Raw genomic sequence first — 15,296 nt, forward strand, 5'->3', positions numbered from 1 at the left:
TAACAGGGGAAACACGGGGGAGGGAATGGGAGGGGAGGGAGTCAGGTTTAATCTAACCTTATGAGTACAGGGTCAGGATGATGAAGCTGAGAAATTAAAGATGTTCAGTTATGGCATCTTTTTCTAAAAGTTTGGTCCAAGGGTCCCAAGTTTGATGGTATTTTGGTTTATTATCATCTCTAATTAATCTTAGTTTCTCGTAATTATGTAGGGTATGCATCTCCTTCAGCCACTCTGAAATGGATGGGGGTTCTTTTTCCCTCCATAGTTTAGGGATAAGTAGCTTGGCTACGTTTAACATATGTAGTGTTAAAGGGTGCCTAATAGTGGAGGTTTGTATATCGAATATACTAAATAGAATCAGGATTGGGGGAATTTTAGCTGTCGAGTTAAAAGTTTTGTTGACTATCGTTGCAATGGATTTTCAAAAGGCTTCTAGTTTTTTGCAGTGAACCCAGATATGGTACCCTTTTCCTCTTCACATCTCCAGCACAACGGGGATATGTCTGGGAGCATATGATTAAGTATAATAGGGGTTCTGTACCAGCGTGGGACTATTTTGAAATGAGTTTCCTGTATTTTGGGGCTAATTGATTTAGATCTCGTATTTGCAATAATGTATTTTATCTCGGAGCTATTGAACTCCCTACCTAGTTCTGCTGTCCATTTTTCAAGGTATGAGGGGGGGGGGGGATTATTGATAATGTTGTAAGCTCTTCTTCTGGGTCACAATCACTGATGGGAAACACCAAGCAAACACAAAGTTTGGAAGAGGCCTTACACAACTTTTTTCCCCTAGCTGGTCATCTCGTACCACCTTCAGCCAAGAACAAGGAAGCACACAGATTCACAGACAGAAATCTATGGCAAGTTTACTATAGAGTATATAAAGTCCTTATCCAGGGGGGGAAAACACTCCATACAAATATAGCCAATCATAATACAGCGTATACTGCACAAGTACTGGATGCCTAGCTGATGTGAATACTTCTACTGCTGGGAAACCCTCCAGCAATGGATGCCCTGCATACCAAATGAGAGTTCTCCTGCGTAAGATTATTCGGAGGTGAGGGCATGGGCATCATTCTCCTAGAGAAACTGGTCTCTTTGAGATTGGAGAGATTAGCAGAAAATAGTAATTGACAGTTTGGTTGCGCCAGCTCTTTGTATAGAAGGGAGATGCACCCATACATTAGCGCACATTCCAGACTTCTACACCCACAGATGACCTACTTCACAAGACATGCTGATTTATTATACCTACAGAAATGCTGCAGCGTGCCCTTGTAATACAGCACAGACAAGCAGATGATGTCCTGTTACCTCACATATGCTTATACAGTATACAGCCCACCGAATAAGGGCAACTCCTCTCCATATGCCCTATTAGGCCCTCGTTCGAGCTGCCTTCAGTGGCCAGAACGGAAAGCCACTCTTTATGAGCCATCCTTGTATTATAGTGAAGGTCACTTATCTCAGTGGTCACTAGGGCTGAAATGATCCACCAATTTAAATCGATGAAATCAAAGCAAACAAATCCTCAATGCAGTTTCCCTGCATCGAGGATTTGTTTAAGGGAGCATTCACACGACCGTGTTTTTCTTCCGTGTCCGTTCCGCAATTTTGACGGACAATGCACAGACCCATTCATTTCTATGGGTCTGTGAAAATTGCGGTATGCCTTTTATTCTCATCCGTGTGCTGTCCGTTCCGTGTCCGTTCCGTGTCCGTTCCTTTTTTTTTTAGAACATGTCCTATACTTGGCCGCAAATCACGGTCCGTGGCCCCATAGAAAGTCATTGGGTCCGTGAAAAACGGATAGCACACGGAAATGCATCCGTGTGTCATCCGTTTTTAACGGACCCCTGGACTGGAAACATTCTAGGAAACCCCATTTCAGTTTTTTGCGGACCGTGAAAAACGGATGACACACGGAAGCACCATGTCCGTATTATACGGACTTGCGGAACGGAAAAGGAAAGATAACTGAAGACATACGGAACACACGGATCCGTGATTTACGGACCGCAAAACCAACACGGTCGTGTGAATGCTCCCTAAATCACATGACCATGGAGCGTGTGGCCTCCCGACTCGGCAGCGCGCTGCAGGGCAGTGCGTTCACACATTGTCAGCGCGCTGACCCAGTGCATGCTGGGATGAAGACGCGTCTCCTGCAGACTCCATGTGTGCTGCACTGCCAGGAAAGGTAAGTATAAAGTTAACAGCACTAGGGGCGGGGGGAGGAAATGGGGGTACCTGTGATTTGGCAATGGCATGTATAAAGTTATTGGTTGCTGGCGGGCGGGGAGAGAGGTTAATGGGAGGGGAACCAGTGATTTGGCATGTATAAAGTTATTGGCGGGGGGGGGAGAGGGGTTAATGGGGGCACCTGTGATTTGGCATGGAGGGGCTGATCTGGGGGAGATGGTGGATGGCATAGAGGCATTGGGGAAAGGGGACATCATGGCAGCCAGTGAACTCCGGCAGTCTGTTCCTCCACCGGAGTTCACAACATAGCCTTAGATACACATTCTGGCAGAAGAACACCCTGCTGGACTATACCGTATTGGGTATAGCCGGATACAGCCAGCTATATGCTCTCATTGACTAGAATATGTGGTCCAAGGCCATCTGGCCATGTTTCGGCATACATGCTGGGTATCGTCCAAAGCGGACCCCATTACAGTCAATCGCTGCAGCAGCTGGCAGCATCCAGACATACCCGATATGGTACATTCTGGCTGTTCTTCTGACAGAATGTATATTGCAGCTGTGAAAGAAGCCTTAGGTGTGTGCAATTGTTTGCTATACCACTGTTAGAAATAAAAATATTGTTTTTATAAAGGAATACATTATTTTAAGAAGGTTTTTCTTATTAGATTACTCGATTAATCGTAAAAAATAATCGATAGAATACTCGATTACTAAAATATTTGTTTACTGCAGCCCTAGTGGTCACCATGCAATACTTAAGGGAGGGATCATAATCTCCATGTGTCTAATCTTTCTCCATTGTGTTTCCCATCCACATCTCTAACAAGGATGGATCATGCCTGTATCTTCAAAGTTCACAGATGTCTAAAAATGTAACTGGAAATAACATAAGTCATAAAAAATTTGTGGACAACTATAAGGAAATATAGAAGATGGCTGCCAACTCCAGCCTATCCTCAGGACAGGTTATCAATATGAGATTGGCGGGGATTAGGGCTGAAACGATTACTCGATTAAATCGAGTAATTCGACACAAAAAAATCCTCGATGCAAATTTTTTGCATCGAAGATTCGTTTGTGTCATGTGACCACGGAGCGGGAGTGAAGCGCTTGCTATTACTCCCGCTCCGCTTGGAATACTCACCTTTCCAGCAGGGGGCCTCCGGACACTTCACAGTACGTCCATGGTCCCGCGCTGCTCTGACGTACAGACGCCATGACCTGACGCACTGTGTGACGTCTGGCGTAGAGCAGCGCAGAACGATGGAGTGTCGGCAGCGCCGCTGCTGGAAAGGTAAGTTGGTGAAACCGAGGGGGTGGGGTGCGACTAAGGCCAGGCGCCTGGAGTGCAAAGCGTCATAGAAACCAGTGACGCTGTGCAATCCGGGTGTCAGGAAGAGCATGGGGGGAGAGCTGACGGCACAATGGGGTGGGGGAGAGCTGACGGCACAATGGGGTGGGGGAGAGCTGACGGCACAATGGGGTGGGGGAGAGCTGACGGCACTGGGGGGGAACTGATGCACTTGGGCTGATCGCACAGTGGGGAACAAAGGGTGTTGGGGACTAATGGCAGGGGGTCTGATGAGTTTTTATAAAGGAAAACAGTCTATTATTTTTTTCTTATTAGATTACTCGATTAATCGTAAAAAATAATCAATAGAATACTCGATTACTAAAATAATCGTTTACTGCAGCCCTAGCGGGGATCTGACTCGCTACCGGTCAGCTGTTTGGAGAGGTCGCAGAACGCCATGAGTGCTTAGACCTCTTTCTAGGTCAGTGACAGCGTGCATCAGTCACATGACCTAGGCACAGCTCAGTCCCATTCAAGTGAATGTGCTTGGTAAGCTGTGAAGAGACTGCAGTGCCCTCTGAATGTCTGTCTGGAGAGGGCGGTGGCCTCTTTGTACAGCTGACTGGCGGGGGTTCTGGGTGCGGGAATTCTCACCGATTTGACATTGATTACTAGGGTTGTCCCGATACCGATACTAGTATCGGTATCGGGACCGATTCCGAGTTTTCTCGGCGGTACTCAGCCGCCGATACCTCGCCCCGATACATAAATAGAATACTATGGGCGTAACTATGGGCGGGGCCCGGTGCAGTCACTGTACTCTTACACCGGGCCCCGCCGCTCACCAAAGTATTTATAAACGTGAATCCTTATCCTGTTTACTAACGCTGCCCTCTCCCATGTTCCCATGTTCCCCCTGTATCCCCACAGCACTTACTTAAGCTTCCATAGCAGGCAGAGCGGACGGCAGCAGTAACGTCACTCACTGACGTAGAGCGCCTGCTCCGCCCACTTTATGAGTGAAGCAGGCGGAGCAGACGCGCGACGTCAGTGAGTGACGTTACTGGTGCCATCCGCTCTGCCTGCTATGGAAGCTTGTTAGTAAGTGCTGTGGGGATACAGGGGGGACATGGGAACATGGGAGAGGGCAGCGTTAGTAAACAGGATAAGGATTCACGTTTATAAATACTTCGGTGAGCGGCGGGGCCCGGTGTATTGGGGGACACTGTTATGAGGGGGATCTGTGGATGACATATAGCAGTGTCATCCACAGATCCTCCCCATAACAGTTCCATCCACAGATCCCCTATAACAGCACCATCCACAGATCCCCCACCAAATAACAATGCCATCCTCAGATCCCCCCACCCCATAACAATGCCATCCACAGATATCCCACCCCATAGCAGTACCATCCACAGATCCCCATAACAGTGCCATCCACAGATCCCCCATAACAGTGCCATCCACAGATCCCCCATAACAGTGCCATCCACAGATCCCCATAACAGTGCCATCCACAGATCCCCCATAACAGTGTCATCCACAGATCCCCCATAATAGTGCCATCCACAGATCCCCCATAACAGTGCCATCCACAGATCCCCCATAACAGTGCCATCCACAGATCCCCCATAACAGTGCCATCCACAGATCCCCATAACAGTGCCATCCACAGATCCCCATAACAGTGCCATCCACAGATCCCCATAACAGTGCCATCCACAGATCCCCCATAACAGTGCCATCCACAGATCCCCCATAACAGTGCCATCCACAGATCCCCCATAACAGTGCCATCCACAGATCCCCATAACAGTGCCATCCACAGATCCCCATAACAGTGCCATCCACAGATCCCCCATAACAGTGCCATCCACAGATCCCCCATAACAGTGCCATACACAGGTCCCCCATAACAGTGCCATCCACAGGTCCCCCATAACAGTGCCATCCACAGATCCCCCACATGACAGTGCGTCATCCACAGATCCCCCAAAACGGTCACATGACATTTAAAAAAAGTATCGGTATTCGGTATCGGTGACTACTTGAAAAAAAGTATCGGTACTTGTACTCGGTCCTAAAAAAGTGGTATCGGGACAACCCTATTGATTACCTATCCTGAGGATAAGTCATCAATATCAAATTCCTGGATAACCCCTTCAATATGTCATGTGAAAAAAAAAAAAAAACACGGATCGTAAAATACACAGACAGAACCATGGTGTGGGTAACATGGTACTAAGCCTGATACTTGCCCTACTAAATCCTACTCTAGCACCCTGATATAGGATCAAGTGAGTCCCCTGAAAGGAAAGCCTCACGATGGAACCTTCTATGATACCATGGTCCAGCCTGCAGCCTCATCCCAAGGACAGGTGGGGGTGCTAAATGCACCCAGAAAAACAGCATAGGTCACACCATTGCCATACCATCAACTAGGGCTGCAGCAATCGACTATTTTTGTAATCGAGTATTCTATCGATTTATCCAACGATTAATCGAGTACTCTAATAACAAAAAACTTATTAGGCCTCATGCACACGGCTGTGTTCCACAGCTGAGAGCGGTCCGTGGTAACCCGGCTGGGATTCCTGTTGACAGCAGGAGCGCACGGCGTCATTAGTTGCTATGACGCCGTGCGCTTCACGCCGCCGCTGCACTACAGTAATACACTCGTATAGATCATATGAGTGTATCACTGTAGTGCAGCGGTGGCATAAAGTGCACGGCGTCATAGCAACCAATGACACCGTGCGCTCCTGCTGTCAACAGGAATCCAGGCCGGCATACCACAGACCGTTCACGGCCGTTTCTTTATAAAAACTCATCAGACCCCCCTTGTGCCACCAGCTGCCCCCTCACATGCCATTAGCTTCCCCCCAGTGCCATCATCTCCCCCTCCTAGCCATGTCCCCAGTACATACCTTTCCTGTAGGGGTGCCGCTCCACAGCTCCTCCATCTTATTCTCTGCGCGCTGCACTGTCGTCCTGACGTCACACAGCGTCGGGTCATAGTGTACGCTTACGTGCACTATGACCTGACGATGTTTCAGGATACAGTGCAGCGTGATACGGGCCGGCGGGTGACCGCCGAGCAATAGCAAGTGCTTCACTCCCGCTCCGTGGTAACATGGCACAAACGAATCCACGATGCAAAAAATTCCATCAAGGATTTTTTTGTGTTGAATTACTCGATTCAATCGAGTAATCGTTTCAGCCCTAGTTTTATGAGTTTTGTTTTTATGGCATTCCCTATACAGTAAAAGTGACCAGATCCACAAAACACGGCAAGCGGCAATGTGCGTTCCACATTTTGCGGACCGCACATTGCCAGCACTAACAGAATATGCCTGTTCTTGTCCGCGGACAAGAATAGGACATGTTCTATTATTTTGCAGACCCGGAAGTGCGGGTCCGCAATTCCGTTCCGCAAAATGCGGAACGAAATTGCGGATGTGTGAATGGAGTCTAATTCTCCAGGTCAGTACGATTATGGCAATACCACATATGTGTATGCTCCCAGGAGCACCATGTCAACACAGCTGAGAGGTCACAGTGCTATCAAGGGAGGCCTGGCTGCCAGAACAGCACTACCCTTACTGCTGATCGGGCCCGCTCAAACATGTACTGCGGTGGTCAGGAAATCACTTCCAGCAGAGCCAGGTCTGGAAGGGGTTAAAAAAAAACTAAAGAATAGATTGAGGAACAGTTTCCCCCCCCCCCCTTAGGGCGGTGGTGTCAGTTAATACTACTGTTTCTTCATGTTCTTTTTTGCATGAATACAGAAACACATAAGAGTGATGTTAAGGGGAGGAATGGATGTACTAAATCTGGGATTGGTTATGAGTGGGGTTATAATGATTGAGAGGTTGCAGTTATAACTTTTGCACATTATGCACTTTATGGATACGGTTCTGTATATAAAACTTAAGTCTTTTTATACTGATGCTGGAAAATGCTGATAGTTGTGAGCCCCGAAACAAATCTTGTTGTATAATTACAATAACAATAAGGTCTCAACTTATGGGAGTGTATAAAGAAGTCTAGGGGCCAACGATAGAGATTTTGTTTATATGGCCATATCGCGGTAGAACAGGGCATGCGCCGCTCTCGGCACGCACCATGTTCTCCGGAGCCGACACAGTGGAGAAGGAGAGAGTCCCTCCCTCCCCACTGTGTGCGGCTGCCGCTGACCACCAATGAGAGCAGAGCAGGAGGAGAAGGGGGGGGGGGGGGGACTATGGCCACTGCACCACCAATGAGAACAGAGAGGTCCTGAGGGGTTAATTGCGTCGGATCACGGCGCGCAGTAATAGAGGCCAGGTATGGGATATGGCCGGCACATGGAGGCTACGTTTGTATTCGGGCATATTAACTATATTCATTGGTGGCACAGTGGCCACAGCCCCACCCTTCTACTCCCCCTCTTCTAAGTATTATATTAATTGTGGGACCCCCCCTCCACACGATTAAATCATTGGTGGCAGTGGCCCCAGGGTGGCAGCTTCTGATCGGAGCCCCTAAGGAGGCTAATAGTTATTAAATAAAGTTATTAAAAAAAATAAAAATAATAATAAAAAATAAAAAAAGTTTTAACACGCCCCCCCCCCCCTTGAAGTATAGAATATATCGCAATCTAGATTTTAGGCCATATCGCCCACCCCTAGGCCTTCATCAGACATGTCCACCCTCCTCCTTACTATCCTGAGTTGAGCAGCAGCAGGAGCGTCCCCCCTCTGCCCGGTCTAGAATACAATAAAAGGATTGTTCATCTCTGCCACACGGCTAAACGCCATTTGCCACTGACCTGATCGCAGCCCCTTGGGGGGTGATTTATCAAACTGGTGTAAAGTAGAACTGGCTTAGTTATCAGATTACACCTTTCATTTTTAACAGCTCCTTTGGAAAATGAAAGGTGGAATCTGATTGGCCGCTATGGGCAACTAAGCCAGTTCTACTTTACACCAGTTTAATAAATCTCCCCCTTGGTTTCTCTAACAAGTTCTACAAACCAGATTTGCTAATCCAGTGGACTTCATAAGCTTAGACTGGCATTCTAGACCTGCGCTAGATTTATCCCAGAGGCTCAAGCTGGATGATAAATCTGGGGCAGGAATAGACACTTTTTTCTGACTCTGTATCAACTATTGGTTGGCTTAGAGAGATTTTTAAGTCAGAACTGTGGCGCAATTTTGGGGCAAAATGACACAACTTAGACCCTCAACTTTTCCCACAAAGCACCACTTTCAGCTAACCCCCTTACCCTCTGACGAACATTAAAAAAAAAAAAAAGTGTACACACCTTAGAATAGCTATGCAGCTAAAACTACATATAACTGAAATACAATGTAATATTTCATGCCCTCATTTTTTAAAAATTCTATGAAACACCTGTTGGGGCAAAGGGCTCAGTACTCCCCTTGATAAATTCCTTGAGGGGTGAAGATTCCAAAAGAGGATCACTTTTTGGGGGTTTCCATTGTAGCGATAACTCAGGGTCTTTTCAAATGCAATAAAACCAATGCACCCAAAAACCATTCCAGCAAAATCTGTCCTCCAAAAGCCATATTGCGCTCCTTCACTTCTTTACAACCACATAAGGGATGTTTCTGTAAACTGCAGATTCAGGGTAATAAATATTGAGGTTTGTTTGGCTTTCAATTCTTGTTGTGTAAGTCTACTTTCACACTGGCGTTTTGGCTCTCACAAGCGGACCAAAACAGATCAGTTTGCATTCTGAATGGAAAAGGATCCACTCAGAATGCATCAGTTCAGTCTCCATTCCATTCTGGAGACGGATCCATCCTGGTACACAATGTAAGTCAATGGGGACGGATCCGTTTTTCTATGACACAATCTGGCACAATAGGAAACGGATCTGTCCTCTATTGACTTTCAATAGTGTTCAAGACGGATCCGTCTTGGCTATGTTAAAGATAATACAAAGGATCAGTTCTGAATGGATGCAGGCGGTTGTATTATCTGAACGGATCCGTCCATGCTGGATCTGCACAAAACGCGAGTGTGAAAGTAGTCTTACAGGAAAAAAATTCATTAAAATGGAAAATCTGCAAAAAAGTTAAATTTTTAAATTTCATCCTCCTTTTTGCTTTAAAGGGCACCTGTCAGCAGATTTGTACTTATGACACTGGCTGACCTGTTGTATGTGCGCTTGGCAGCTGAAGGCATCTGTGCTGGTCCTGTGTTCATATGCGAGTCTCTACTCTCTCTGCAACTGCTGCATTCTCTCGGCTTTGATTGACAGGGGCAGGCATTGTCAGTAATGTGGGCACATAGGAACATGGGACTAATTCCTGTGGAGCACCTAAAACAGGGATGTCCAACCTGCAGCCCTCCAACTGCTGCAAAACTACAATTCCCAGCATGCCCTAATAGCTGTAGACTGTCCGGGCATGATGAAAGTTGTAGTTTTGCAACGGCTGGAGTGCAGCAGGTTGGATATCCCTGACCTAAACGGTCAATAAAGTTTCTAAAATCAGTTTTGAATAATTTGAGGGGTCATTTATTGGTGGTTTCTATTAGTTAAGCCCCTCAAAGTTACTTCAAAATTGAATTGGTCCTAAAAAAAAAAAAGTTGCTTTTTGAATCTTCTATCTTCATTCAGCAGGACCTGCGCTGACGTCACTGCGCTCACCACGTGGTGAGCGCGATTACATCAAAGGTCCTTTTGCAGGTCCTGACAGAAGAAGAAAGAAGACAATGCCGGCTGCGTGATCAAGTGGATGAGGATAGTTAATTTTTTTTACATTTTTTAACCCCTCAAGCCACATTTTACTATGCATTCTGTATTAAGAATGCTATTCTTTTCCCTTATAACCATGTTATAGGGGAAAATAATACAGTGAATAGACTTTAATGGGGTTGCTCATCTCCAAGCAACCATCCGTGAAAATTGCACCGCATCCACACTTGATTGCGGATGCTTGCAATTTTCACGCAGCCCCATTCATTTCTATGGGCCCTGTGTTGCGTGAAAAACAATATAGAACAAATAAAAGATATAGATATAGAATAAAAGAATATAGAACATGCTACGATTTTCATGCAACGCACAAGTGATGCGTGAAAATCGCCGCTCATCTGCACAGCCCCATTGAAGTGAATGGGTCCGGATTCAGTGCGGGTGCAATGCGTTCACCTCACGCATCGCACCAGCGCAGAATTGTCTTGCCCGTGTGAAAGGGGCCTAAGTATTTTAATATCCCAAATAATTAAATGTGAATGGCGAATGTTAAATACTATTTTATGTGGCATCACTGTGGCTTAAAAAGTAGAGAAATTCTAATTTTCTGTAAGTGGATGTTGACTCAGATTTACCACTGACATGAAGCATGATGTAGTAGAAGAAATTACCAGCACTCCCCGACATGTAATAGTGAGGTGCCACACCAATAGTAACTAATCCAGGGCACACTCAAATGTTATGTATGGATTTATTTTGCATAAAAAGCTTTCATTTATAAGAGGAAATCAATAAAAAAAAAAAGACTCTTGACTTGATGTATCATTTTTGCCCTGGATTTTTGTTACTAATGAAGTACAATGTGTCACGAGAAAACAATCTCAGAATGGCTTGGATAAATAAAAGTGTTCCAGAGTTATTACCACATAGTGACACATGTCAGATTTGAAAATTAGGTCTGGTCAGGAAGGTGAAAAATGCCTTCGTCTGGAAGGGATTAAGCACTTACAAAATAGAAAAAATAAAAATAAAATACGGTATTTTCTGCTTTATAAGACACACTTTTTTTCTCCCAAAAGTGTGGGGGGAAATAGGCGTGCGTCTTATAAAGCGAATAGAGCAGTATTGTGCCAGACATGTAAACAGGGGCGCTATCAGAGTAGTAGCGGGGCCCGGCCCAGTAACGCCATTGACCATCCATGAACTTGATACTGACGGCCCATTATCAGATCGGCAGTCTTCCTAGGCCACGGACGTCACCGTATGTAGGGTGCTGCACCTGGTAAGCTGTGAAGAGACCGGAGCGCAGCATTCCCTTCATACAGTTGATCGGTGGGGGTGCCAGGAGTCGGACCCTCACCAATCTGTTATTGATGACCTATCCTGAGGATAAACATCTGGACATGTGAAAGGCCAAGTGAGCGGCACATGAGAAGGACCCCAAATCCAGTTTAGCAAAAATTCTTCAAACCTGGGTACTACAGACCCTAAAATGTACCCGTTAGAGCGGTGTGAAAGCGGCCCCTTACTTATGGGTGCACTACATGTACCTACACAACCTCCTTCCTCCACATAAAGCGCTGCCGATACATCTCTCTACGGCCACTTCTACACCGTCAGCGTGTGAAGCCAAGGAGCACAACCTACAGAGAACAAAAGTAAGGTCTCCTCCACATTTCAACGTCCGTGGAAAAATCCCGCCATGTTTCATCCCCTAGGAGGTCTGTGAAGGATCGTGTTTGGCGCGCATGTCATCGTATTCCATGGACAATGCTAAGCTGAAAATTCATTTCCCACAGCATTTCCTACGAGTGAAAAATGGACCAAACACAGATGCCCTATGCGCTGTTCACCGACCCATAGACTTCAATGGGCAAAGTAGCATTGCTGTCACTACTTTGGTCTGTAAAAAAAAAAAATACTAATGTGTGAACAGACTGTGAACACAATGACACGTTCAGGTGCCCGTGTGTCTGACACAATTAAGGGCACAACGCGATTTCAAGGGGTTGGCAAGACCTTTTAGTGTGTCTACATATACATGCTATAGCACAAGGCTTATGATAGGAGCCCAGCAAGGCCCGGGCAGCGGCTCAGATGCCGCACAATTGCCTGCGCCTTGTGAATACGTCCATGTGACATTCCTGGCCTCCTCGGAACATGTCGCACTGCACACCGGGCGCCCAGAGACAAAGCTCGGCTCCAGTGCCCGCACGTGTGTGCAGGCCCGGGCTGAGCTGGCACGGAGCTCCTCCACTAGTTGCCGTCTCTCGCCTTCTACTCTCCCCTGGAACTTTGAGCATAGTAACCATAACCCCTAACGCCCAGCCCGCATACGAAGCTGGGCAGCCCAGTGCCAGCTTAGCCACGTCTTACCGCTCTGTGCCACTCTCGCCAGTCCTGATGCATGGCCTTTCCCCTGCTCCTCTGTCCTTTTCCTGCCTTCACACGCCGAGGCTCCCAGGAGCTGCCATTATGCAGCTAGCTGAGAGTGAGAGCCGAGCGATTCCGGAAACTCCCGAAGTGACGCATCATGGCGAAGCCGAGCGCTGACGGAAACCAACGAAACGGAACCGCATCCACTGCGAGAGGGAAACCGCTTCTGAGGACCACCACAGCACACGAGCAAGGCTTTAGAGCTGCCTGGTTTTCCTACTGGAATGATGGGGCTGTCAGACAGGCGCTGATCCAGCACTGCAGTCCTAAGGGCACAACCACACAGTCCGGTTCCCTGATGCGGTTTTGAAGGCCAAAATCAGGAGTGAATCATAAAAGAGGAGGTCATATCTGTCCTCAATACTTTCTCTAATTTTATGATCCACTTCTGATTTTGGCTTCCAAAACAGCATCAAGAAACCTGACCACGTGGCCGTACCCCAAGACAGAGCAGGAAACCAGAAATACAGATGTGACCCTAGCCTTCTACAGACCAGATGTACGGGACAATATCTCCTTCTCTCATCTAAAATATAAAAAGAGTCACTTAAAGAAGGACCGTTCACCTGGATATCCTTAATCTAATTATTATCCTACCTTATGGTGCGGGCCGCACTTTTTTTTTCTTCTACAGAACCCCCCCCCCGTGATCCCCGTATATTTTGGCGCCTCATATGCTAATGAGGCAACTCGGTTTTACTAGGTGTGGACTTGTATTTCTCCTGGGCGCGGTTATCTTCTCTCTGGCTGCGAGCACATCCAATCAGAGCGCCCCGCTCTTAGCCAGGGAGAAGGAGTTCTCACGAGAACTTGAGCTCCTTCTCCCTGGCTAAGAGCGGGGCGCTCTGATTGGATGCGCTCGCAGCCAGGGAGAAGATAACCGCGCCCAGGAGAAATACAAGTACACACCTAGTATAACCGAGTTGCCTCATTAGCATATGAGGCGCCAAAATATACGGGGATCACAGCTGACGCACAGGGGGTTCTTTAGAAAAAAATAAAATAAGTGCCAAGACATCAGTGGGGGCCGCCCTATAAGGTAGGATAATAATTAGATTAAGGATATCCAGGTAAACGGTCCTCTTTAACCGCCTCCAGACCGCCTAATAACGCAGGATTGCGTTCCGGAGGCAGTCGTTTTGTTCCTCCTGGACGCGCCGGCGCGTCATCTCGCGAGAGTTAGAGGAGTATTTCGTCACCAGCCTGCCAGCCAATGATCATCGCTGGCAGGCTGATGATTTTCAAAAAATCAAATCATTATCCAGATAACACATTATATTAGTAAATATGATGTGTTAAATGGCTTCTCTGCTCCTCTGCTGGTCCTTTTCGTCGGTTGGTTCCAGCAGAGAAGCAGACATCACTGTGAGTACCCACCAACACCCCACTTAGCCCCCAGATCACCCCCCATCTCCCAATTAACCCCTTGATCGCTCCTGTCAATCGCCTAGTAAAAGGAAAAAAGTGATCAGTGTAAACTGTCACTTTTTTTCCACTGGTATTGACTGATAGGTTTTAGGATAGTTTAGGCCCCTTTGTTAGGCGGTTAGCGCCCAGTCCACCGCACCGCAGTCACTAATTCGCTGATTAGCGTATCGCTAATCAGCATTTGTACTTTTATAGTATCTGTAAGTGATCAAAACTGATCACAGTCAGATCTATAATAGTATTAGTGTCACCTTAGCTCGCCCTCCACCCAAAACGCAGTGTTTGCCCGATCAGGAGTTCCAGCGCAAAGAAAAAAAAAACTAAAATAACAATTTTAATGGTATACCTTAAAAGGGATCCCAATTGGGTCCACTAATTATGACATCAATAATATACAAACAGAGTAGTGTAATCTATAATCACATCCAGTGTAGATTAGTGACCTTGGGTACGGGAGTGTTTGTCCCTATATCTACCCCTATCCTATAACCTCAACCCAGGGAGGGCTCCTGATGGTGGAGGCCCCCTGTCCACGTACCTATACTACTACCCCTCACAGATCCCTATAGGGGTGCAGCAGGGATGGTTCTAAATTGCACCAGGTATGAGGTGAGGATAAGAATTAGGCCTCTTTCACACTACAGTATGTCCATTTCAGTGTTTTGCGTTCCGTTTTTAACGGATCCGTTCCGTTTTTTTGTTCCGTTGTGTTTCCGTTTCCGTTCCGTTCCGTTTTTCCGTATGGCATATACAGTATACAGTAATTACATTGAAAAAATTGGGCTGGCCATAACATTTTCAATAGATGGTTCAGAAAAAACGGAACGGAAACGGAAGACATACGGATGCATTTCCGTATGTGTTCCGTTTTTTTTGCGGACCCATTGACTTTAATGGAGCCACGGAACGTGATTTGCGGCCAAATATAGGACATGTTCTATCTTTCAACGGAACGGAAAAACGGAAACGGAATGCATACGGAACACATTCCGTTTTTTTTGCGGAACCATTGAAATGAATGGTTCCGTATACGGACCGCAAAAAACAGACCGCAAAACGGAAAAAAAAAAACGGTAGTGTGAAAGAGGCCTTAATCATAGATATATAGATCAGCTGGATGCAATGAAAAAAGACAAGAAAAAAACCAAAAACATATAGTACAGACATATACAAAACATACGATTGGTCAGGGTTGACTAGATAGTCATACAC

The 15,296-nt window shown here is 46.5% G+C and overlaps 1 protein-coding gene across 1 annotated transcript in view; it reads right to left on the reverse strand.

The window, feature by feature from the left end:
* The window catches only part of PIK3R2 (phosphoinositide-3-kinase regulatory subunit 2), a 74,502-nt gene extending 61,776 nt beyond the window's left edge, over positions 1 to 12,726 (reverse strand). Inside the window, exon 1 of the mRNA XM_040417820.1 lies at positions 12,597 to 12,726. The gene's annotated coding sequence lies outside the window, so the exon portion shown is untranslated. The remainder of the gene's footprint in view (positions 1 to 12,596) is intronic.
* Between the last annotated feature and the right edge of the window lie 2,570 nt (positions 12,727 to 15,296).

This window comes from Bufo bufo, chromosome 2, assembly GCF_905171765.1.
Source record: "Bufo bufo chromosome 2, aBufBuf1.1, whole genome shotgun sequence".
NCBI lineage: Eukaryota > Metazoa > Chordata > Amphibia > Anura > Bufonidae > Bufo > Bufo bufo.